Source organism: Heloderma suspectum, chromosome 4 (assembly GCF_057233095.1).
Source record: "Heloderma suspectum isolate Gila_16-S chromosome 4, 16-S_ref, whole genome shotgun sequence".
Lineage (NCBI taxonomy): Eukaryota > Metazoa > Chordata > Lepidosauria > Squamata > Helodermatidae > Heloderma > Heloderma suspectum.
The window spans coordinates 107,158,559-107,186,123 of NC_139461.1; the positions used below are offsets into that span (position 1 = coordinate 107,158,559).

The 27,565-nt window shown below is 40.9% G+C and overlaps 1 protein-coding gene across 38 annotated transcripts in view; it reads right to left on the reverse strand.

Moving 5' to 3' along the window:
- The window catches only part of ATXN1 (ataxin 1), a 314,572-nt gene that overhangs the window by 192,025 nt on the left and 94,982 nt on the right, over window positions 1-27,565 (reverse strand). For 19 of the 38 annotated variants that reach the window (XR_014790211.1, XM_084850246.1, XM_084850245.1 and 16 more), the window contains one exon: window positions 27,430-27,560. The exons of 2 other annotated variants lie outside the window; for them this stretch is intronic. The gene's annotated coding sequence lies outside the window, so the exon portion shown is untranslated. Of the gene's footprint in view, window positions 1-7,919; window positions 8,034-22,236; window positions 22,286-23,828; window positions 27,561-27,565 lie in introns of all 38 variants that reach the window. 17 more of the 38 variants (XM_084850249.1, XM_084850235.1, XM_084850230.1 and 14 more) reach the window with 14 other exon arrangements.

Consider the following 27,565-nt stretch of genomic DNA (forward strand, 5'->3'; position numbering starts at 1 on the left):
ACTGCTTCTGTGCTGCAATTAGCAACAATGTTTGGCAAAAGCAGCACTGCTGATAGGCAAGGGGAGGAGTTTGGTGGGTAGAGGAGCTGCACAACCCATTATCTGGGGGCCGCATGTGGCCCATAGCTTGTGCACAACCCCCTCCTCCAAAAGTGATACAGGATCACACAGATGCCAATTTATTTTGTACCAACTTGCCCATACCTCCTTCCTCTGGGGCTCCCTAAAATATATAACATATTACTGTTTTTTACTCATACATACACAAGACACACAGCACAAAAAAACACTACCCAACTTTATTTGTTCAAAAATACATTGCAAGCTTCCAACACTAGAAAATTCCCAAGTAGAAACACTTACATGAATGTATTTATAAACAATTAAAATGTATAGAACAAGGAAAACAAAATGAACTAAACACAACTACTCAGTAAAACTAGATTTCTTACCTCCACTAAACAAAAATGTTGGCATAAAATAAACTGGCACCTGTGCGATCCTGTATCACTTCTGTTGACTTTTGGCTACTTTTGGTGCATCCCTGTTGTTGGCCATGCGTTATGCACCCCTGCTCTAGAACCTAGGTTGTTCTACAACCTAGGAGCTTGTGCATGAAAATCCTGAATGCGACAAGAGTTTCTGCAGAGATGTAGAAATTGTCCACAAGCTAAGTTGTTATGAGACCTGTCATCAATGAAACAGGAATAACTAACTGTTTTTTTTAATGTATATATATGGACATAATGAAACAAGAACTGGCTTTAATCATAACATCCAAATAGCATATCCCAGGAAAGTTATAATTAATTTAAAAGGAATGATAATTATGCTTTTGTCAATTCATTTTCCAAAATCCAATAGTGATTACCCAGCCATGTATTACCCAGCCATGCAAGAAAGTTGTTTATGTAACGGTACTAGAGTAACAAAGTGGATAAGAATTGTCCAATGTATATGTACCAAGCCACAAAATCAGCCATGTACAAATTCACTGGTTCCATAAATGCTAATTTTTACTTTACAGGAAAAGCTAGGTTTTCTAAATTTCCCATTTTTGGATGCAGCCTTACAGCTTTTGTTACCTGGAATTACTGAAAGTTCAATAACATAAATCCATGGGAAGTGAAGATTTTTAAAATATTAAAGAAAACCTTCAGAAAGGCAACAATAGACAGATTATTTCTTACACTGGTTGAAGGACAGCTACCAACAGAAGAAACTTCGCTAAATGATTTTGCATACAAAAGAAATGGCAATTCATTCAAAACACTGACTGGGTTCAGACAAGCCGCAGCATCTGTGAGCACCAGACTGTATATGCAACCTCTGGTCGGGGGTTGTCATCTTGTGCAAACCCAGTGAGCATGGGTTATGCATGGGTTAAACAACTTTCATATAACCCTAAAAGAGAGCATGAGTTATGTGAGGGTTGTTTAACCCTCACATAAACCACTTTCGCTGGGTTTGCATGACATGACAACCCCGAGTGGGGTTGAATATTCAAAATGGCAGTCGCACATGCCCCACACATGCCACACTGTCATTGTGGGCTAAATAACCCACAGAGGGCTGTCATATCATGCAAACAACCCCAGTGGCTCAATTCATACTTTATGCAAGAACAATATGCAGTTTAAATCATATTTTAAAACTGCTTGTTTTCTTCAAAAGTTCACTTCCATCTCCATTATGCAGCATTTATCACAAACCATGGTTTGCAAACCCATTTCAAATCATGGTTTCCGATTCTGGTTTCCCAGCCAATCAGAAACCATGGTTTATCCATTCAGACATCACACTAAACCTTAGTCTGGTGCTATATCTGAACTGATGCAATAGCTCCTACAGAATTATTTTGTCATTTAGATGCAAGATTTCACTTTAATCTGTTTCCTTAGTCTGCTCTATTCTAGATCCTCCTTTGTGAAGCTTTACCAGTGAAGAAAAGGAAGAGATATATTTAGCTGGGCAACCTACAGAACAACAGAAAGCTGAACCTGGTTTGTCCACCGTTGCTCTGAGAGCCATTTAGTGCAGGAAATAAAGCCGCACAAAACAAAGGGCTTGACCTAAAGTGACTTTCAGAATAACGAAATGGTTTCTATTCTACAATACAGCCCTTCTCAATTACCACAATTATTCACCAGTTTAAGCAGTGCTCTTTGTAACAAAAGCATTTTTATTAAGGCAGAATTGCCAGTTTTGAGTTCTTGTCAGATATCGCAAATGTGTTAGAAAAGCTTCAGCTACTACCACACCTCTCCAATTTCCCTTTCGGTCTGTTCAAATTTACATGCAGCATTTCTTCTTCAAAAAGAAAGGTTCTCTCAGTTTCACTGAAGCAGCAAATGTAATGCAGGCATTCTGGTTTAATCCTTCAGGACTAAATTGGGAACGGTGGAAGAAGTACCTCCACAGCCACGCACCCCCCACCCAGCACCAAAAAAAGAAGAAAAAAGGCATCATGTTGTGCAGGCTTGTGACTTAGCAAAAAACAACATACGCAGCACAGTCTATCTGGACTGTTACGGGCTCACGGCACTGGACTGCCACAGTCCCATTGTGATTTGTGAGTTTCAAGTAACTGAACCAGTAATCTCAATCCCCAAAACTGATAAAGCCTTTGTCCAACTAGAAACACCCTGAGAGCCAGGCAGGGATGGTGGGTGGAGTATTACACTTGAAAGTACATTCATTTGGTAGGCCTTGGACTCTCCCAAGTACACCAAGTTCACATAGTTACTGTGGAGATAATGATGAGATAACCCCATAAATGTAGTCCTGAACTCTTTGGAGGAAGGGTGGAACACAAATATAGGAATAAAACAACTGGCAATGCCTTGGATTAACTGTGCAAAACATTTATAGTTGTAAACCTGATACTATATGCACACAGAAAATAGTAGATTGCACATATAACTATGTTGTCTACTTTTGAGAGTTATTTAGACATTTCCATAACATAGTCTTCAAGATACCTATCAAAAAACTCCTTATGCCCTAGAACTGGTTGCAGTGAAGTACTTCTCCATATGTGAGAACTGTGTTTAGAAGATCTAGATGCCCCATATACTAAGAACAGAAATTTCAACTGCAGAAAATCAACATGGGAACAACATTATTCACTAGCAATCAGACCAGTGGACTTGTTTCCTTTCTGTCAGATCAGCTAAAACATGAACAGTTTGGGAGTGTTAACTTTAAATTAAGTACATTGTGCTTTAATCACATTAACTTTTTTTCTTTCAAAAATGTAAAATAAAGCTCTATAGTATAAAAGAGAGAGGGGGGAGAGTTTGCATTCACTATTTAATGGAGTGTACTTTTATTCACTGACTACATTATCCTTTCAAGAAAATTACCATACTTGACTAAAAGTATTTAATGAGGCACTAATTAGTACTCCTATTTTCCCCCATTTAAAATTCCTTTGAGAAATAAGGTCAGGAACATGTGATGTACCTCTCTGAGGTTTGGGGAAAAGGTATTCACGTGCTACATGTACTCATCATTATTTTTGAAAAAGGAAAGCTTTTTAATAGCATTCAAGGGCCCATGCAAGAATAAATCTAAAGGTGTCATTCCCTGCTGCAAGACAAAGAAAGTGAATGCTGTGATTAACAAGCTGAAGAGCAGCAACTTGAGATTTTGGTCCCAAATGCTTCCCCATCTAGTCAGCCTGTGAGTGAGTATTTCCTTGCCTTTCACTTGCCTGTACAAAGACTACCTTTTCCATTTTGATAAGATTTTATAGCTTGCTGACAAGTCAGCTTTTCAGGACACTGCTTGAGAGAATGGCTGTAGAGTGTGTGGCTTATTTGTAAAACAGCTTATTCTCTCTCTCTCATTTCCATCAAATGCAGTAAGAGATGGGAGGCAACGCTTCTACAACGAACTGCCTGACAGTTCTGTGGCTTCTTGCCATCTCTTTGAGCTCTTGCTGTTCTTTGCAAAAGGCGTGGCAAGCAAATTAGAGGCTATGAACACCTTTGACAGCAGGAAAAATTCCTTTAGAGCTAACTCACTAAAAGAATTCTGCCAGGCAAAAGGAAAGAAAAGAATAAGCAAAGTGTAACTGTGTAAAGTGCAAACATACCAAAAGGTATCAGGAAATTTATGCCAAGTCACCTATATGTTTCATTGTTTTTACTTGCTCTGGACAGCACAAGGACTGTAATGATTTAGAAACTGCTCTGTCAAGATATCGGAAGGGAGGTGGTTTCCTTTTTTATACTACCTCTCTTTCAAGTTCAAAGCGTACATTGGGCCTGCAGATACCAAGGCAGGAGAACAGGGGAAACAACTAGTATTATTTAAGCCACATTCAGTGCCTTTTTACTTCAAAGGGGAGACTATTTCAAGCCCGTATCTAAGGTTTAGTTCCCACAGAGGCAGTAAACCTGTGTCTGAGCTGTACCACTTCAGACAACAGGTGGGGGCCCATATGACTGAAAGCTCCTCATTACATAAAATCTACTCCACATAGAAAACTAATATGCCAGGGACAAAGGGTAGCCTAACCTTCCTCCCTGCCATGTTAGTTTTCTATGCGGAAGGGATTTTGTATACAGAAGAGCTTTCATTCAATCCCTCACCTGCTTTCTCAAGTGGTGCAGCCCAGAAACAGGTTCACCACCTCATTGAGAATTCTGTCCAAAAAGCATCCAAGTACAAAGGAAAAACAAACAAAATAAAAGACTATTAGACTGGAGACCACAACTTCATGGTTCTTAGAGGGATAGGCAGGCATCCCAAGAGGTAGTTGCCAGAGAATCATTCAGATGTTGAACTCCATTCTGCAGGAACAAAGAGGTTTGTGGCGAGAACAGAAACAGCCTATGGCATCCCTCCTACAGAGTAACCACAAACTGCCTTTAGTTTCTGTATCTGGGAGCATGGCTGTAGACGCTTCAGGTGCTTTCCTTTTTTCTCAGGAGGGACTAGCATGGAGGAAACCTGATGGTGCTTCCAGTATGGAGGAAACCCCATTGTGCTTCCCTAGAGCTCTATGAGCACTGGCACTCAGCCAAATTGTACCTATTTCTGGTATATAAATAATGGAGATCCTATTATCATCACTACAAATATGAATGCAAATATTAGTGGCCCTAGAAATAATGTGGAAAGCATCCTAACATTATGGGTAGTTAGTTCATAAGACATGAAGTACAACTTATTATCTATTTGTATGGTAGTTAGAGGCCAGCAACTAGTGACCTCTAGACTGCATCCATCCCAAGGCCATAAATTTGGCTGTAGTGAGTTTGAAGAGTCAGGGTTTTGAACTGACACAGTGTCCTATATGCTGTTTGAATGCACGGAAACCTGTATAGTTTGGCCTAACCAGCAGCTTTATAGTTAATTTAAAAGGTCTTCCACACAGGCTGGCAATTTACAGCTTCACTTTGAAGTTGCTTTGGTCAGCTGGATGATCTCTTCCTGAGAAATGAGACAAATTTCGCTTCCTGTGGGAAGGAAAGCCCCCCTTCTCCCTGTCAGCTCCTATAAAATCCAGCAGGCTGGTTTTGCTCTTTGGTGTCACTCCATGGGGGGAAACATGCCCAACCAATACGGAGAATTTTGGTCCTAGGAACAATATGCCGCACACTGTTGATGGGGACCTCTGCGTACACTCAGCCGTGATGAAGGTGCCAACTTTGTCAACTGAAGAGATGTGTGAGCTTTTTTTGTACTTTTTATTCTGCATCCATCCTCTATCAATAAACTGTCATTCCTTTCACAAGTGGTCTAGTGTCATCTTGGTAATCCAAAGAATCTATTTTCACTGGGTTGATCAGGCCTCCAGATTAATACATTGACCTTTCTGAAGACTCCAGCCACCATTCTTCCTCACTAGTCCATTATTCCAACCTCATAGGCTGCTATATCTACATAAGGGCTTTTCCAGGAAGGGCTGTGGTATTAGGATGCAATCCAGTAATGTTTCTCCTCTCACTTCTTGAAAACCTGGAAGTAATGGAAGCCTTCCATCTGCATGGAACATGGCTTAAGTCACCAAGGAACCAGCCATAAGGCTCGTACAGAACCATTCTAATGACTAGCCAAACAAAACCAAAGACCTTTCCCCCACTGAATAAGTAGTGGAAATTTGCAGTAGCAAGTAGACAAGAGAATGGGGAGCTGGGGCTGGAGTATATGTAGCTGTGATAGGAATGACCGAAGGGGATGCTGTCCCCTAGCCCCATTGTCTTCCTCAGAATTATACTACTGACCAGGGTAATGCACTGATATTCTTCCACAAGGAGGAATTCCTTCTGTCTTGGGTAAATTTGGGAATAAGCTAATGGCATCTAAGAGCAGGCTGTAAAACCAGCTTAAGTTATATTGGAAGTAGGTAATTCAAGATTCAGAAATAAGAACATTCTTAATAAGCAGCTAAACTTCCAACCTTCAGTCTACTCAGACACACTAGCATGATCCTGTACACATCTACTCAGAAGTAAGTCCCACTGAGATCAATGGAAGATGCTCCCATATCCTATAGCAGGGGTGGGGAACTTTGGGGGGTCCGGTGTCCACTTTTGACCCCCCCACTGCTACCGAGCTGCCAAATTTTAATGGCAGCAAATATTTTATGGCAGTTGGCCCCTGAATTTCAGCAGCAATGCACTACGGAGTCATAAAACAGTCAAAGTTTGCTTGTTCTGAAGCTGTATTTTACCCTTTTAGCACTCCACAGCAGGTTGCCTCCAAAATTCAGAAGCAAACTGGGGCTGCAGGGGCTCACTGTGGAGCAGTAGAGGCTGTATGCGGCCTGTGTGTAGACACCCCTGGTGTATAGTATTGCACCAGATACTAAATATCCAGCAGTACATCTCTTCTGGCCTAGTCACACTTGCAGGGCTGCTTATAATGATAATGTTTCAGAACTAACACTCTAGTCGTAAAAATTTGTTCCCACATATCTGCCTACAGCATAGGCGAAACTTTTCAGCAACACCAGTGTAATCTAGATGCTTGCTTCACTGCCCCAGCACTGATAGCCAGCATTCTCCTCCCCCATGACAGTTACTTTCCCAGACATTTAATATGTTTGTTGGCACGGCAGGTGTTAGGACTGGGACAAAAAAAAAAAAACCCACCATCCTAAAACCATGTGGTTGTTTTGTGAATTTTTGTTCTTTCTACCCCCAAACACATCCCTTTAGATTACATGCTCCACTGCTCCACTTCAATTTTAAAGCAAAACTGCCTTGTCATGTAAAAATGTATAAGGGGGGAAAGGTTTAACTATAAAGCAGAGGCATCCCAAGCATCCACAATATTTATGTTAATTTTCTTGTCAATTACATTCCTGTAAATTCAGTAGCCTATAAAATGACAAATAAATTCAGATTACAAGGCAGAGAATGTACAGAGCACAAGGTCATTAGATACCACTAGGAATGGTATAATATTAAATGCACTTAGGAGATAACATAATCCAGAGAACTTTGCATAAATCATTTTCATTCATCAACCTATTGCCTTCACAGTTGCAGGCTCACTGCGTTGAGCTGTTATTCCAACTGTGGCTAGAGCACTGGCACTACACAGAGCAATTGGTGCTTACTGTGGTGTGAGGTATTATCAATTCTTCAGCTATTGCTGAAAAATAGGAGGACAAGGTTACAAACCTAGAACTACACCACAGTTATGGGTCATTCTACTGCTGACATGGAATATGAATTGTAATATTTTTTAATATAAATTTCCTGTGCGGGACACAGAATGGGAGGGAATGTGATTAAAGCAGTGGAGGATGGTGGCTTCGATGTCAGTGGAGTAGTGCATCCTTTCTGGGTTTCAGTCAGAACCAGTCAGAACTCTAAAGGAGCTCCTTGGATAGCTCCTTTACCACCAGCCTCCACTGGATTAAAGGTTTTAATGGACGTCAGTATTCCCCAACGTGATACCTTCCAGACGTTTTAGAATACAACTCCCATCATTCTTGACTATTCACCATGCTGGCTGAGGCTGATGGGACCTGAATTCTGGAGGGCACCGGGATGGAGAAGCCTGGGTTATAGCTAAAAAAAATATTGAAAAGAGCAAGAAACAAAACAGAAAGAAAATCAGAGGGAACACGTTGGCTATCAGACTATAAAAGCATATATCTCACATCTACTGTAGCTGTAATTAATACTTGTGGTTAATTGTGTTCTTGCTCGTTTGCATCCCCCCCCCCGCATTTCATAATTTAACGGTTTCATTTCCTGTCTGTTTCGCAAAAAGGTTACTCAGAAGATAACACTCTTCTTACACGAGATGATTTGGTTTAAACATACATGCACACACCTACCTCACCTTAGTTGATATGACTAAACTTCATCATATAAATAACAAATGTCTGATAGTTTTGTCCAGTATAACTTGCTACCCATTTTAAGCATATAGTCTACAGAAGATGTGAACTTCTTGAGTTTTAGAATTCTAAAGTTCTAGAGTTCTAGGTTGTCCTCAGTTCTAAATCTTGCTTTCCAATGAATACCTTAGGATGGGAGAGAATTTTTGGTTCAGCTCATTTTTGATAAGAATCTGCAAATTTTGGTAAATTTCTTTACATTCGGGACAGAAAAAAAGTAGACGTTAAAAAAAACAAATATGGGAGAAACCCAAATTGACAGATTTGTACATCCAGGCCCAGGGTTTTGAGTGCTTAACTCTTACAAGTCTGTGTTTTAATCACTGACTGGGTTCACATGATCAATTTGAGCCACCGTGGCTTTAATAAGCCACGGTGGCTTTAATAAGCCACCATGGCCTGTGACACATGCCAGGCACCCATGGGCACCTGTTCTATAAGCCAACCCCCACTGGTAGGCTCTTGTGTCAACTGAACCCGTGACAGTGGGTCGATGGTGTGGTTAGCAAACCACCCACATCACATGGGCTATTTTAGCACGGGCTGTGTTAAGGGATGGGTGCCCGGCACGTGCTGCAAGTCACGGTGGCTTATTTAAGTCACTGTGGCTCAAATTGATACTGGGTATTCAATCATGAAGCCATATTAGTGCTGAATTAGGGCTGCCACCTCTTTTGCCTGACAGAGTCCTCATCTGTAGCAGCTTAAATGGCAGGCAGGTATAACATGGTTCATGCTGGGAATAGCTGTATCTATTGAATTTGGTTGGTGTAGATGGATGAAAATTTCATTCCAGTTTGCCTTTGAAGTCACCAAAACTCACAAATTTCTTCATATTTGGGACAGAAAGAACGTGAGGTTAAAAAAAAAAATGAATGTGGGAGAAAGCAAAATGGACAGATTCATCCATCCCTAGAATCGATACAACACAGCTCTGCTGCATATTACCACTACCACGCCTTTCCACCAACCCCATCCTACTGCCACTTCAAAGTTATTATCTTTTGCTGCTGTGGGGATATCTGAGGAGTCTGACTGGGGCCACCAGCATAGATAAAACTATGTAGCAGTCAGCCTCCATGACACAGCCCTCTCTCAAACAGGCCACTACTTTGGTGGTTGCAGGCAGCTGCCTCTCAGCCTTAGACCTTATGGATCTTAAACGAGAAAGGAGAATGAGCCAGCTGTAGAGCAGGGCACATACAGGTCATCCTTCCCTCTAGTTTAAAAGGCAGCAGTTCTAAGGCTAGTAGGGAGAACGAGTCTCTAATCCCAGACACACTCTTCGGGGAGTAAGCCCCATTAAACACACTGGGACTTCGCTCCAAGTAAACATGCAGAGGACTGTGCTGTGAAATTGCTGCAAAGGTAGCCATCCCAAGCCAGTCCTGTGCAAATACACTTTGTTACGGCAGTTCTGCATGAGGCTCTATCCCTGCAGCACTGGAGAGGTGCCTCATCAGCTGCTGGTGGCTGCTCCTTACCACAGGTAACCAAATGAATGCCACGTTACAATGCTGGCTGACCTCCTAGCTTGTTCATGACTTTCCCCCCACTCTTTGTTTGTCAAGTGCTGTATCATGTGATTCCAGTACTACATAGGTGTGCAACTGTGCATATCTCCCAAAATTTATTCTGAAGAATTCTAAGACCTGGCAAGTAAACCACACCCATGCATTCTGAAGAAAAGGTTGAGAACACAGACAAAATAAAAGCCTGCCTGACACAGGAGTCCAGGAATATGATGAAAGACAAAACACCAAGGAATGCAAACCAAAACCATGCAATGTATAACAAGGTTATCAAAAAGAAAAGCAGAGAATGCATAGTTAGATCTTTGTCTTGCACTGTCCTATGCATGACAGTGAATGGAAAATTAATTTCAGTACAGGCTTGAGTGACTTCCTAATCTCTTTTTCTGATCATTGTAAAACCGAATTATAAAGTATGTATAATATCTCACAATCCAGTAAAAACCCAGAGATGTCAATGAGAGTCTCCCACTGAAATCAATGGATCTTCAAGTTTGTAACTGTGGCTGAATTATGATCCATATTAGCCACTTCATTCACCCAAATTATCATCAGGACTAAACACTGGGATAGCCACATGTTTTGAAAATCCAAATTATATTCACCTGTCTATAAATGTGTTTGACATGCTTTCAGATAATCAGTCTTCAGATAATGCAGGTTCTGGTATATCGTACATAAATATTTGTGATTTCTCATTAAGACATATTTGTATCACATTATTAACTACTCCCTGGAAAGGAAGTAGAACACTTTTACTCTGAAAATTCAAACCCTGCTAGATATTATGAAAAAAAATCCTATCAGCCTGTCAACGATTGCATACCATTTTTCTGAAAACACTACCATTCTGTCTGCATCCTCAAATGGCATTCAGTGGTACTGCTATGCAATTATGCCATAGCATGACAGCCTCAATTATAACTCTAAGCAGCATAATTTGGATGAGTAGTAAGAATCCTATGGAAGTGTTATAAATGTAATTTGCAGCCAATTGAGGCTACCAGTTATTGCAAGGAACAATTTCATTCACTGAGTAATGTTCTTGATTTGTAATTAAAGATTCCAATGAGATATTGAGAAAGAAAAGGTGTCTAGATGGGGTATTAAATTGGGGGTGGGGGGATCATAGAAAGGATAACTTTGAGTGCAACACTAGCCATATTCGTATGTAATTATACGCCAGAATTGCAGGGAATCTGGGTTTATCGTTCATACGGAGCATACAGGCACACACTGCCTGATCATATTCTCTTGGCTCCTCCTGTCCAGGTACTAACCAGGAAGCAACAGCTTATGGTTAGGTCCAAACCAAGACTCCTGATTTGTCACTCCCCTCATAAGCCAGTATCTGAATCCAGGGTTGTAGTTGTTTTAGGATGACTTGATTGGGAGTGACAAGCCAGAAGTCCCAGTTAGGACATACCTTTTGCCTCCTGGTTAGTTTCCGATTAACTTTAGCTGGTGGGAGAAGCCAAGCAGGAGCAATCAGGCAGCGTGCACAAGCAGGCTGCTCGTGAACAATAAGCCAGTATTTTCCACAATTCTGGCTTATTCTTATGCGTCAACGCCACCCAGAGAGCTTCGGCTACGGGGCAGTATAATAATAACAACAACAGTCATATTTAATAATGAAAAATGAACTGTGGATTAGCAAAGGAGTAATATACAAGTTTTACCAAACCACACAATTATTAGGAGTATAAGCAATCCATCAAAACAGACACTGAACAGGTTAATTGAATGTAAATTGTGAAATCATTTAAATTATACACATTGTTGATTAGTGAGATCCAAGCAACACCCACTTTCATCTGAAAATAGTTCTCTCCTTTTCTTTACATCTTCCTTATTTCCCTGTATCATGTGTTTATTTATCAGGTGTGTACCCTATCCTTCCACAAAAAGGTTCAGGGTTTTTGAAAGGTTATCCTCTTGTATCCTAACAATCCTCTAAGGGATGTTACAGTGAGGAATAGCGACTTACCCAAGTCCACATAAAGCTTCAGGGCTCAGTGAAGATTTGAAACCAGACTTTCCAACCCAAGGCCAACACTCTATTCATTGTTTCACACTGATGCTCTAGCACCTCCTGTTACTTTATGACATACTCACAGTAGTTACCTTATTCTTTCCATAGTTCACATATGAGTTAGGTTACACTTTTCTTTTACGAAGTTGGATTTGTTTAATTTCTTCTCTGGGATAACAGAGATGAGATATTTCCTATTAATGCATTACTAGTGACAGCATGATTACCCTATACTGTGTGTCACCTTTGCTGCACTCAGGGTGCAATTCTGACCTGCCATTTCCCTACTTACATTTGGAAGAGAGGCAGAAAATGGCTGAAGACATTTCTTGTTTGTTATCATTAGAATTCTATGTTTGTAATGGTCAAATAGGAGTACAAGAGATGCGCCTTGCAAGCCTCCTGGGAACCTTTTGATTTACACATCCTGCACTGATATCCAATATCACAAAAATCATTTGCTTTTGGCATAGGTGGCGAATATTTAAACTTGCCACCTACCAGGATTAATATTATTGTTATTCCAAATACTTATTACCCACGACTCAGTCCAAAGACAATCCATCTTGTCTTTAGCCATTTGCTAGCTATCAACCTCCCCTTCATGGATCACTGCCTTGTTGTGGCGAAGGGGCTTGCGTAACTCAGTGAAGCCATAAGCTATGCCGTGCAGGGCCACCCAAGACGGACAGGTCATGGCAGAGAGTTCTGACAAAATGTGGTCCACTGGAGAAGGAAATGGCAACCCACTCCAGTATTCTTGCCAAGAAAACCCCATGGAATGTATCACAAGGCTAAAAGATATGACGCCGGAAGATGAGCCCCTCAGGTCGGAAGGTGTCCAATATGCTACTGGGGAAGAGCAGAGGGTATTTCCAAGTAGCGCCAGAAAGAGTGAAGCGGCTGGGCCAAACCCGAAAGGACACTCAGCTGTGGATGTGTCTGGTGGTGAAAAGAAAATCCGATGCTGTAAAGAACAATATTGTTTAGGAACCTGGAATGTAAGATCAATTAATCAAGGTAAGCTGGAGGTGGTCAAACAGGAGATGGCAAGATTGAACATCGACATCTTGGGAATCAGCGAACTCAAATGGACAGGCATGGGCGAATTTAATTCAGGTGACCATCATATCTACTATTGTGGGCAAGAATCCCTTAGAAGAAATGGAGTAGCACTCATAGTCAACAAAAGGGTGGGAAAAGCAGTACTGGGGTACAATCTTAAAAATGATAGAATGATCTCAGTACGAATCCAAGGCAAACCATTCAACATCACAGTAATTCAAGTCTATGCCCCAACCACTGAGGCCGAAGAAGCTGAGGTTGATCGGTTCTATGAAGACCTACAACACCTTCTAGAACTAACACCAAAAAAAGATGTCCTCTTCATCATAGGGGATTGGAATGCTAAAGTAGGAAGTCAAGAAATCACCGGGATAACAGGCAGGCATGGCCTTGGTGTACAAAATGAAGCAGGACAAAAGCTAATAGAGTTTTGCCAAGAGAACATGCTGATCATAGCAAACACTCTTTTCCAACAGCACAAGAGGCGACTCTACACATGGACGTCACCAGATGGTCAATATCGAAATCAGATTGATTATGTCCTTTGCAGCCAAAGATGGAGAAGCTCCATACAGTCAGTAAAAACAAGACCTGGAGCTGACTGTGGCTCAGATCATGAGCTGCTTCTTGCAAAATTTCAGCTTAAATTGAAGAACGTCGGGAAAACCACTAAACCGTTCAGGTATGACCTAAATCATATCCCTGATGAATATACAGTGGAGGTGAGGAATAGATTTCAGGGATTAGACCTGATAGACAGAGTGCCTGAGGAACTATGGACGGAGGTCCGTAACATTGTTCAGGAGGCAGCAACGAAATCCATCCCCAAGAAAAAGAAATACAAGAAAGCAAAGTGGCTGTCTGATGAGGCTTTACAAGTAGCTCACGAAAGAAGGGAAGCGAAAAGCAAGGGAGAAAGGGGAAGATATACCCAACTGAATGCAGAGTTCCAGAGAATAGCAAGGAGAGACAAGAAGGCCTTCTTAAATGAACAATGCAAAGAAATCGAGGAAAACAACAGAATGGGAAAGACTAGAGATCTCTTCAAGAAAATTGGAGATCTCAAGGGAACGTTTTGTGCAAAGACGGGCATGATAAAGGACAAAGAAGGCAGGGACCTAACAGAAGCAGATGAAATTAAGAAGAGGTGGCAAGAATACACAGAAGAACTATACAGGAAAGATCTGAATGTCCCTGATAGCCATGATAGTGCGGTCACTGAACTTGAGCCGGGCATCCTCGAGAGTGAAGTCAAGTGGGCCTTAGGAAGCATTAGTAACAACAAAGCTAGTGGAGATGACAGTATTCCAGCCGAGCTATTTAAAATCCTAAAAGATGATGCTGTTAAAGTGCTGCATTCAATATGCCAACAAATCTGGAACACTCAACGGTGGCCACAAGACTGGAAAAGGTCAGTTTACATTCCAATTCCAAAGAAGGGCAACGCCAAAGAGTGTTCAAACTACCGCACAATTGCGCTCATTTCACATGCCAGCAAGGTGATGCTCAAAATCCTACAAGCTAGGCTTCAGCAGTATGCGAACCGAGAACTACTGGAAGTACAAGCTGGGTTTAGAAGAGGCAGAGGAACTAGAGATCAAATCGCCAACATTCGCTGCATCATGGAGAAAGCAAGAGAATTCCAGAAAAACATCTATTTCTGCTTCATTGACTACGCTAAAGCCTTTGATTGTGTGGATCACAACAAACTGTGGCAAATTCTTAAAGTGATGGGAGTACCAGACCACCTTACCTGTCTCCTGAGAAACCTGTACGAGGGTCAAGAAGCAACAGTCAGAACCAGACATGGAACAACCGATTGGTTCAAAATTGGGAAAGGAGTACGACAAGGCTGCATATTGTCACCCTGCTTATTTAACTTATATGCAGAGTACATCATGAGAAATGCCGGGTTGGATGAATCAGGGGTTGGAATTAAGATTGCTGGGAGAATTATCAACAACCTCCGATATGCAGACGATACCACCCTAATGGCAGAAAGCGAAGAGGATCTCAAGAGCCTCTTGTTGAGGGTGAAAGAGGAGAGTGCAAAAGCTGGTTTGAAACTCAATATTAAAAAAACTAAGATCATGGCATCTGGCCTCATCACTTCCTGGCATATAGATGGGGAAGAAATGGAAGCAGTGACAGATTTTACTTTCTTGGGCTCCAAGATCACCGCAGACGGTGACTGTAGCCCTGAAATTAAAAGACGCTTGCTCCTTGGGAGGAAAGCTATGGCCAACCTAGACAGCATAGTAAGAAGCAGAGACATCACCTTGCCGACAAAGGTCCGTCTAATCAAAGCTATGGTTTTCCCAGTAGTAATGTATGGCTGTGAGAGATGGACTATAAGGAAGGCTGAGCGCCGAAGAATTGATGCTTTCGAACTGTGGTGCTGGAGAAGACTCTTACGAGTCCCCTGGACTGCAAGGAGGTCAAATCAGTCCATCCTAAAGGAAATCAACCCTGAGTGCTCATTGGAAGGACAGATAATGAAGCTGAAGCTCCAATATTTTGGCCACCTAATGTGAAGAGAAAACTCCCTGGAAAAGACCCTGATGCTGGGAAAGACTGAAGGCAAAAGGAGAAGGGGACGGCAGAGGATGAGATGGCTAGATAGCATCACGGATGCAATGAATATGAACTTGAGCACGCTCCGGGAGAGAGCGCAGGACAGGAAGGCCTGGCGTGCTATGGTCCATGGGGTCACGAAGAGTCGGACACGACTGAACGACTGAACAACAACAAGCTATCAACCTACAGATATTTCCCAAATGCACAAAGGAAGATGGAACACTTTCCAGGCAAGGGTTTATTTGCCCTTCTTATCACATGAAATTGATGTAGGATTAGCCTGCAATTGTAACCTCTGATCTACCCATCACTTTTGAAACTCTGGAATCCCAAGCAACCTTGCTTGCTCATTCAGCTGAAGGAACCCGCAAGAGGTACAATGGGATGTTGTAATGAGCTATAAAAGTCATGAATGCATCAAGGGAATATACCTTGAATTCTGGCAAGTCAGACTGTATTTACCGTCCTCTTGTCTTCCAAAACTTGGTGGAAGAGAACTGTAGTAAATTACACTTGTTTGATTGCCAGCCAACACAAGGAGCAGAATCAAATCAAAGAAGCTGGAAGGCTTGGAGCAGCCACTTGAGAAAACAGTACAGCAAAACAAGGGAAGTGTCTGCTCCTAAGAGATTCTAGAGCATTTAAGAGCAATGTATCCCAAGTATCCTCAGGGGAAGGTCAGGTTAATGAAAACTCTGGAGAAATCTTGCTGACATCACCACCCATGGAAACAAATCTCAGATGGTTTGCCACCATAAAGTGGGATTTACTGCAAGGTATGTATTTTATTTTGAGTTTATCAAACTTTTGTCTGAAAACTGGAGTTTCTTTCCAATTCATAAATTGAATCAGAGACTGGTTTTCTTATGGCCACCTAATGAGTTCATGATGCAAGAACCAGGGACTTCCTGAACTGTAGCTCAGTCTCTTAGCCACTATGCTAATGACAAAAATTGCTTTGTAATTTTTGACATTTTTTTCCCTCTCTCAAAATACTAGAACCTGAGGTCATCCTATGAAGCTGATTGGTGGGAGTTTCAGGACACATAAAAGGAAGTACTTCTTCACACAGCACATAGTTAAACTATGGAATTCACTACCACAGGATGCAGTTAAGGCCACCAATTTAGATGGCTTTAAAGGGGGCTTAGACAAATTCCTGGAAAAGCCTATCAATGGCTACTAGTCATGATGGCTATGTGCTACCTTCAGTACCAGAGGCAGTAAGCCTATGGACACCAGTTGCTGGGAACACAGGTGGGAGGATGCTGTTGTGCTCATGTCCTGCTTGTGGGTTCCTGGTCGACAGCTGGTTGGCCACTGTGTGAACAGAATGTTGACTAGATGGACCCTTGTATGGCTCCAGTATGGCTCTTCTTATGTTCTTATGCTGTATGACTTCAACCTCACACTGTCTATCACCACAGCAGTGACTTTAATTAAACCAGGATACTGACAGAAACCATGCAGGTTCTGAGCCCACAAACTTTAATGTGGATTCAAACTTTTAATGCACAATTCAGAAGTCTAACTTTCCACCACTTGTTAATCATTGGCTCAACTGAGACATCATGAAAGTTGATGTTCACACCATGGACTCCTCCAATTCCATGGTTTGCAGTAACCCTGAACTCCAAGTCAGCCAAACTATGGTTAGTATTAGGGATGTTGGAGATATTGGAAACATATTCAAAAGACTTTGGACTTCTATGACTCCGTCTGGCAGGTTCCGCAGTGGACCAGCATCTTCCAAGTCTCGCAGACTTGCGGACCATTTTTTAAAAACTTTCTGGAATTATAAGCAAATTTAGTTGTACAAAAGTATGAACGTTGCTGGAAAATATGCTAATATATGCCCCATTTAAAAACAAAAAAATACCAAACACAACATTTTATACATCTCTGATCTCTCTTCAGCCTCCACTGCGTAATACTCTCTTTTGGAGGATGTGCTCTGCTCACTGATTGTATGCTGAGCTAAGAAAAATACACAAAATTTTATGCACCAGCAGAAGTTACATAAATTGTGGCCCAATTTTTTGCATACTTTCCTGAAGGACAAAAAAAATCCTATTCTGTCCATGAGCAGACAGAGAACAGAAGACATCTGACAATCTGCAAAACACAGATGAACAGATTAAACAAAATCCATACATCCCTGGTTAGCACTAACCAGAAACTGCCTCCAAACCATAACTGATTCTCAATGACCAGACTATTGAGCTGGCTAGCTATTATGCCTGGTTAGCAATCCTGCCTTTGTCTCACCCTGGCTTTTTCCTTCTCAAAAAGTTTGTTTGTAGGCTGCTGCTTAAAACCTGTCTCATGGGAGCTCAGTGGCCTGTGGCTATGGATGTCAGTTGCTGTCCTCCTGCTGATTGGCCATAGGAGGCTCTGATGGGAGGGGGCACTATGGTATGGGCCATCCTTGTAACATGCTTGCACCTTGTGCATGGCAGGAAATATGGACCGAGTTCCATGATGCCTTCCTGGTATACATGTGACCCCAAAACATCAAAAAGGAAAAAAAATCCAAAAGCACCTTTGAGTATGGACTGTAATAATTATTTATTTATTATGCAGATCTCTAAAATACTCATGGACTATAAAAATGTTTATTATGCAGATCTCTAAAATGCTCAACGTGTTTCAAGACTAGGTCTCGTCCTCAGGAGCAATTGATCTGTTAAAAATATATTAAAATATACATATTTTTGCTGTATAGTGAAGTTTACACATACAATTCTTAGAAATCTTAAAAATTAGTTGTCAACCACGATATTTAGAGCTACTGTCCTTTACAACACATACACTTGATAAAACCATACTCATATCATATAGTAATGGGGAGTGAGACATGCTTTCTTATATTATTCTTTCTATATGTAAACTTCACTATACAACAAATATATGTATATTTTTAATACATATTAAACAGATCAATTGCTCCTGAGGAAGAGACTTGAAACACATTGAGCATTTTAGAGATCTGCATAATAAACATTTTTATAGTCCACAAGTATTTGAGAGATCTGCACTATTATTACAGTCCATACTCTTTGGGCTTTTTTTCCTTTTTGATGTTTTGTGCGTACAGCGCCTTCCCTCTCGGTTTTCTAATTCATGTGATCCCAACGTGTTGGTTTGTGCTTGCATCACGGCTAATATGGGGTGTCACCAGTGAGCCACATCATGATTAAAGGGTGACAGCAGTGCTTCCAGAAATTTTGTGCAAGGAGCTGTTAGTTTTGCTATGCTGACTCTTGTTCCTAATGCTGGGTGTCTAACACTTCTGGAGGGCACCAGGTAGGAGAAGGCTGGTATAAACCAGATTGCTGTGTTATGTGTTAAAACATCTTAACTCATAACTTAGCAATGCAATACAGCTAGTATGCTTAAAAACAGGAGAAAGCATGACCATATAGATATAGCACATGCACAAAAATCAGAAGGCCATACACATACACATTATTAATTCCATGATGCAGTGGCATAAGCCTTATCAATATCACAGAATAGTAGAGTTGGAAGGGGCCTGTAAGACCATCAAATCCAGCCCTTTGTCCAGATATGACAAAGCCTATCTGTCTTAAACAAATTCTGAAATACATTCTCACACCTCAGAAACATTGGGTAATAAGCATCAGTGGTACAAAGTCCTAAAGCTGTCACGTAAGCTTCATCCTAGTGGCTTCCTTGAAAGTAAATGAAAAGCTACATTTATTTATTTTCTATTTATTTAAGTGAAAACACATATTTCTTGGTTTCCCTTTTAAGACTCACATTCATAGTTTTGTTTTTCTGCTGCCACTGCTTATCATGATACACACCCAAAATAGTAAATGAATCTCAACAGTCTTTTGTACCCCTTTAGGTATTTATGATGTTATCAATGCAAGAAAAGGATGCAGTGTGTGTTGGCAGATAGCCAACTGAGGAAATGGTTTAACAATATTTTGCTTCCAAACATATTTGTCTGCAGGGCACACTAATTTTTTTAGATGTATACAGTCAGTGACTTAAGATCTTGAGCCAAATTTAAAATCATTTCATTTTTTTACAGTCCTGTCAGAGTAAAGCATGTTTGTCAAATTAAAGTTAATACTCCTAATCCCTTTTGTGCAACTCTAAGGAAGGGGTGGGGAACCTCTTTCAGCCTGAGGGCTGGATTCAATTTCAGAGAAGTTCTTGAGGGCTGCATTACAGCAGTGAGCCAAAGGCAAAGGACGTGAAGCAAAATTAAAAGGGGCAGGACCGAAAATACCACCATATTGTAGCGTGAAGCTCTTACTGCCAGTAACCGAGCCTTGAGAGAGCCATTTCAACCTTTTAGAATGGGGAAAAATTGCACATAAGCCAGGAAACCACCCAATGATTGATGGTTGGGGAAAAGGGGAAGGGCTAGGGGGAAGGGGTGTGGCCTTCTAAGGAACTCCAGAAGGCCAGACTGGGTCCCCGGGCCTGAGGTTGCCCACCCGATTTTATTTTATTTATTTTATTTACAATATTTATATACCACTCCACATCAGAAGATTTCAGAGTCATGAACAGCAAAGTAAAAGAATAAAACACCAAGTTAAAACAGTTAAAAGATTATTTTTAAAAGACAAATTCCAATAAAGTCGAATTTAATAAACCATGGCTGGTCACACAAGGAGGCCCTCTTGAAATAACAACGTCTTCAGGAGGTGCCGGAAGGAACACAATGTTGGCACCTGCCTGAACTCTAAAGGCAGGGAATTCCACAGCAAGGGGGCCACCACACTGAAAGCTCCTTTCCTGATGGACTCCAACCATGCCATGGGTCCATGGGGAACCACCAGGAACATGCGCTCTGATGAACTCAGTGACTGGGCAGGTTGGTAAAGAAGGAAGCACTCTCTCAGGTTTAAAGGCTTGTGTACATTACAGTTCATGTCTTATGTTACATCAACTATACTTACCATAGTACAAACTTGCTCTGTGTAACTAATTGTAGTCTAACTATGAACAAAGCCTGTGATTATAAAGAGGAAAGCTGTAAGCAATTCAAGAAAGGCTATCTCTATATTTTGCTGGTGGAAGATCCCTACCACCACCACCATATCACAAGGCATCCTCATCTGCCAAATGTAAACACTGACTGCCCTTTAAAAACTTCTCTTTTTAATGGCCCAGAGAAATGTGCAACCGCAAATCTTTCCCAAGCTTTCAAATTCTACAGTCTCTTGCTACAATGTTGTTAAACTATGCAAGAAACAAAAATACCAGACAGACTGGTAAGTAATCGCCCTAAGTATGCAATTTGCCACTCATCTATTGGGCAGCAGCCGCCCCTGAATGAGCAGCCAAGTGGCAACATTTATTTATTTATTTATTATTTATATCGTGCCTTTTTTCCTCCAAAGAGCCTAAGGCAGCATACATTATTGTCCTCCTCCTCCCCATTTTATCCTCACAACAACCCTGTGAGGTAGGTTATGCTAAGAGTCATTTCTTCCCATTCTCTCTCCCCCACCCCCCGGTTGTTCCATTATCAAAACACATAGTCTCTTTTAACTTTTTAAAGTCAAGAGACTGAGAAAGCACAATGAGGAAAATGCAGCCATATTATGGCAACAGTGTGCAACACACCTAAGACCTTGAAAGCAACAGAGCACAAAGGAAGCCCTCAGGTGCATGGAAAAGAAAAAGTCCTTTTTCCTTCCCCCACTCCTGACACTATATGCACAACCACACACATACACACACGAGATATTTTGAGAGAGAGGGACAGAGACAGAGCGCACACTGAACATCACTATCAGACTCTTGAACAGGAGTGCTCCTCTGATGGAATGAAGATACACTCCAATATTTTGATGCGGGTCCCATTTCTTTGATTTCACCTCTCAGTTAAAATGTTACTGTCAACACCAACATGTAAAACTTAACAATTTTATCAAAAAAAAAAAAAACACCCCCTCCACATCACTCTTTAGTTGTCATTACCAATATGGCAAACTTCACTTAATTTTTTTTTAATATTTTCTTCTCTGCTTTGCTTTCCTACTTCAGTAAAGTAGGGAACTGTAATGGCTCTCTATTTCATCAATGCTTGCATTTATTATTTATTTGTCAGGGTCATGTAGCCCCAAGCCATGGTTTGAGGCCACATGAACAAGCCTCCAAGCCTGCATGCTCCTTCTCCTCCTCCCACTATATATTCCCCATAGCAATTTCCTCCCCACTTTTCTGGTTTGAGACAAACCATCATTTGCGCCTTTTGCCTGAACTGCAAAAACTATGATTCATCTAAAACTATGAAAGGAGAGAGGGAATCATAACACTCAAGGAGAGAAGGAAACACAGAAACCTAAGGTTTGCTAAAGGCTTATTCACACAGCACCAAACCATGGTTTGATGTTATATCTGAAATACCACTATGTGTGCACCCATACAAAACTAGAATGCATAATTCTCCACAGCATTCCCCACCACCACCACCAAAGGGCAAAGAGCAGTCTCTTGCTTCTGTCCCCAACAAGGCCATTTGTGTGGACTGGATAACAGTGCTGCCTTTGAATGGGAAACTGTAAAACTAGTGCTCAATGGATAAAATATGATGGGGATACAATTTCACTGATAGGCTAGATATGCGTTAATATTTATAGAGCACAAAACTCTAATTTGGTTGATATTACCTCTTGCTCTAGGGCCTTGCACCTCCACTGGACCATCTTGTGTGGGTACCTGTTAGAGAAAAAAAAACTTGATCCAGTGGAACAGCTTCCACCTTTTTCCATTTCCAGCTGTGAAGGGAAAAGCCAGCTCTAAAAGACTAGATCCATCCTACAGCAAATGTTTTGCCAAGGATTCCTGACAATCAATAGCCTTAACAATGAGGGAGGAAGAAATCTGTTGTCTTTGCTCATGTTCACACCACTCTTTTTGATAGACTATGCATACAGATTAAAGAAATGTTTGGAAACCTTCCAGAATTTTTGGGAGAATATATGTCAAAACACTTCACCTCCTGCAGTTATAGGCACAGTAGACAAATGTTACTTCAACTTCCAAGTCATCTAGACTTATACGTAGGCTGAATGCTAAGTAAAATTCAGAGATGCAGCATATCTAATGGCCTATTCCCAGAACACATAAGCACACAGGCTTCAACGGAACATAATCAAATACACCCAGTGGTGAAGTGAGACTGCGTGTGCTATTTTTTCCTGTTGGTCATGTAAACACTGGCAGAGCAGTTATCTGCCACCTTCAGAGGATAACAAGAGCTACTCTGCAGCTGTAGGAAATACACATCACTACAACATTACAACATCCCCACACCCATAATAATGAGTGCATCCAATGCTATTCTGTATCAATGGTGATTCAGGTCATATCTTTCTTTCCTTGTCAAATGAAAAAAAAAAAGGTACCCTCATAGATTTTGCAAATTCTCAGAGTAGTGCAGAGGACAACCTGCTTTGCTGTGGAGTACCATGGCCCATTAAAACACATTGGAAACCTTAACTTCTGAGTGCACATTTCCCTACCACTTACGTCACAAACATTTACACTGGAGACACTCCGAATACCACTGCAGTATACTTAGCATTATAACAGTTTCCAAAATGGCTGTAAATATGAAGCTTATCTCACTGGAGCCACATACCACAATGCTGTAATCTCATTATTCCAGCCACATAACAAGTCCTAGTTCTATCTCTCCACCAACTCCTTTTTGAAGAGACTCACACAAACTGAGGTAAACAAGCAAACAATTTTGTTATTTGCCTGGCAGACTAGATATTTTCTTTCTAATTCACAAAAGCAGTACCCAACTGGAAAGGTACACAAACAACAAAACGTAGTTTCCAAAAGATTTTTTTAAAAAAACAATGTATTATCAAGGCCTCATTTCACCCTAGCCTAAATTTCTTTAGAAAACAAGCAGCTTACTATAGAGAAAGATGCAGGCTCTTTTTATCATTAGCTGAGAAGAATCTAACTCTTCCAGGAGCTAAACTGAATGTTTTAGAAGAAATAAGTAATATGGAGATGGTAGAAGGTAAATAAATTGTGACCACTTGGAAGAACAAAAACCTATTATTAATCCCCAAAGGACTAAATTTTCCCCTTGCTCTAGCTCTGTGCTGTGAAAAAGTATTCAAAAGAAAATATGACCTGTGCATTCTCCAAACATATCTGGAATACTACACAATATGCAAATGAGTAGGTATTTAAAGACACACCCACACCCACACACACAATCATAATCTAGAAATAGTACCTGCTGTTCTGTTACATTATCTGTTGCCACCAAAGGTTTTCTCTTTGCTCCATAGTCCCAAATCATATTGCTGTATTTGGATTATAGGAAGGTTAAAAAGGATGTAATTTTCCATGACCAAAAAAAGAATACTATTCAAAGGAATAGTCCAATCAACACAGTAGGTACAGTGTGCACACTTCACTGGGACACCACCTTAGTTTGCAAGACAAAAAAGGGCACTAGAAAGGAGAAACTCTGTGGAGGTGTTTTATTCCCCTATGTTATTGATATTCAGGTACAAATAAACCTTAAGAAAATAAACAACAGAAACAAACTTAAAGTAGACAGCATTTTCTAATAACATCATTGCCCAAAATAATATTCCAGCTGGATTTCAGTTACCCTCATGGATCAGCTAAGAGAGTCTTTGCATAAGGAACAAGGAAATAATGGAGGACGGGACCCAGAAACCCCTCCACTGATGTATGAAATAAAGGGATAACACATTTCTAAGAGTTTCTGCTTGGCCACACTCCCTGTCAGCCTACCTTGGTCTCTGTAGAGGTTTTTCAGTCGTGCATCAGCCCACACAAAACACATGAAACTGAGACACCAAACTAGGCTGTATTTGTTACAAAACTCAAAAATCCATACGGAACAATCAAAACAAAAAGATGAAAATGCTAGTTAATTTTCCAGACACTGTTGCCATCATCCCAACTCATGAGTTTCCCATCAGACATGATCAGTTAGAACTACAAAAGTTCTTAATGAAGAAAAGAAATCCCTGAATTAAGGAGGAATAGAGTTAACAACCCTACCTTAGGTATCTGCAACATAATCCAGTGCTCAATGAGCAGGCAGAAGAGTTTCTGAGAAGTTAATTTTAAAAACTGCCTTGAAAACACTGATTAAAAGACCTGTTGTGCATCTCTTGACCCCCCCCCCCAGGGGGGGGTCAGTTTTCATATGCCTGCTATAGTTTTTCATTGCTGCATTGAAATGTCCCAAGATCAGAGAGGCTAGTGCTGGAACTGGAATAGCATAATTCTATACTGCGCTGAAATTAAAAGCTTGTTTCATTCTATGGCTACTCATCTCTCCAAATGAAAGAAAAGCTGTAAATGCAGGCATTGGTGCCAGATTGCTTGCAGTGATTTCTTTGTATCCTTTTACAATGTGTGGAAGTAACAAGACTCTGTAATTCTAACAAGGAAAAATGCCTGCAAGTTTTTTGTTTCTCTATTTATTATCTTCTGATTGGTATTAGACTGCAGGTTACAACTGTTTGCCTTCCAGAGCACGTACCAGGAGAGAGATGTAGAGGTCCTTAGTTTCATATGAGAAAAATAAAGGGCTGGAAAAAATAAATGCGGGGTGAAGCCCTTCAGTACAATTCATATTGCATGGACTTTTTTGTTTTTAATTACAAAAAAAATAGCACAATGTAGTCTGAGTCATGCAGTTGCTAATTATGGTACTATTCAAACATTCCAGTGTAATTCATAGCAATGGTGCAGAAAGGGAATGTTATTTTGTTTTAATCATATCAGTTAAAACTTTTCCCATGAACAGAACTGTATCAGCCAAATTATGAACACTAACAAAGGCAACGCGAAGTTCTGCAACTGCATTGATCTTTCAATAAAATGAAACAGCAACACAATTGAAGAAGAATATTCGATTTAAACCCATTCATTTTCCTTGAAATCCCTGAACTCTTAACTCCTGCATTGCTAAGCAAAGTACTCTTTAGGCATCTTTCTCTGAACAATGATATAAAAGTTCAATGGTCAGCAGCAAAGCAAAAAAAGATGTTTACTAGATGTCAGACCCAGTACAACCAGTCTTATTTTACTTGTTCTGCACAGAACGTGAAACATCTGATTGCAAAGCCTGAAACACCTAATTACCTAAATGCCATTAAATCCTGTACTTGCTGTTTTGCCCAACACCCAGGACTATCCCCTCACCCTTTTTTTTTAACATCCTGAAGAAGAGTTCTGGAGAACTTGAAAGCTTGCTCACTATTTAGTAAGATTTTAGTTGGTCCTAGTTGGTACCCCTACTGTGCATTTTGGATTTTTTTTTCCTAATAGAGCAACACAGCTAACTACATAGCTTTAAAAAAACTATTTAGGTTTCTGCATATACTACATGTTATGAGAGTTTTATCGTACTTATTTATAACCAAGAATCATAATTAATGTCATAATGCCATTAGTGTGTCCGAGAGTGTGTACAAGAGGACAGATCCTCGCCCCAAAGTCGAAAATTCAATACAGGGGGAACAAATGAGGAAGGGGAGACAGCAATGAACAGGGAAAGAATACTCAAATGTTTCAGTTACACATTTTTAGGCTTGGTTACAGGCCTAGTTGCAGCAGGGCATGGGCAAGGCATGTTAAATGTAATGGCTCCCTGTTTGCAAAACAACTACGAAATAAAATGTGGTTTCCATGCAAAGCCCTTAAGGCATATTTACAGGGACGCTCCTATGAGTGCTAAATTAACACTGGAAGTATGGGAAGCGGTGCCATGCTGTGCTTTGCACTTGCTTAGTGCTATCATCCCAGAATCTGTGAATCAACTGCATAAGCCTGGACTCATGGTCCCTAATTTACCTACCTCACTGCTTTCCATGTGGTCAGGAGGCCAGCAAGAAGTAGGGTGCCACCTACTTGAGTAGGGGTGCTCATAATGTCAAATTTTCCATCTCAATTTCCACAAGGAAATCTGATGCACAGTGAACAATTCTGCTTCTCCAAAAAACGTTCTTTGGGAAAATGCAGAGCTGGGGGCCTTGAGCAGCAAGGAAGTCTCTGAATAAATCTTGCCTGCAGCAAATTTCCAGTTAAAACTTGCCTGGATCTGGCTCTGCTTTTGCTTGGCACTCCTCTGTGTGGATGTGCTATCCATGCTACAGCCCACCTCCACCCTATCTCTATCTGCTGTATAAATTAGCAGGAACTACTGCAGACATTTTTTTGGCTTGCAGGGATCAACTTTTCACACCATTGACATGACCTAAATAAAGGTCTTGAGAAGCTAGGCACAAACCTAGTGCCCTTTTTCTGACCCAATTGGCTACTTATTTGAGAATCAGACTCAAACAGGACATGATGGCAATAGATCTGTGTGTTTAAAGCTTGATCATTTACCCCAATTTCATAGACGGGGGAGGATGTGGTCTGATTTTAATAGCAAAAAGAAGCATGAAAGCAGGTGGTGATAGACCCTTCCCCTGCCTCTTATCCTGTCCCAACCCTTCTCCAAGTGATTTTCTTCCACCTGATCTCATTTCCTATATTGGAGCCTTGCTAAGGGAAAAAAAGCACAGGGGGCAGGGGGGAGAGATCACAATGAAGTAAACTATGGACAAGGAAACTGTTAGCACCACCTGCCCATGCACCAATTTTGCTGTTAAAAGCAGACCCTCTTCCTCACATCCTCTTTCTACATGATTTGGACAGACCCAAACTTAAAACATACAGATCCTAACCCTTCCAGTGATTCTTTTGTGTGCACTGGATAGAAAGAATGGCTGAGATACAAAAACAAATGAGATTACAAATTAATTGCAATTTCCCATATATTAGGACTGCTTCCCATTACTTACTTTAAATGATAGGAGTGTTCCAAGGTGCTACGATAAGACCTCTTTTCTCTCACTTCTTGTACCAGTCGGTGCAGCACTTTTTTCTAAAGTCTAGTCTGTGCATAAAAACTCTTTCATTGTGCTCCAGGATGCTACA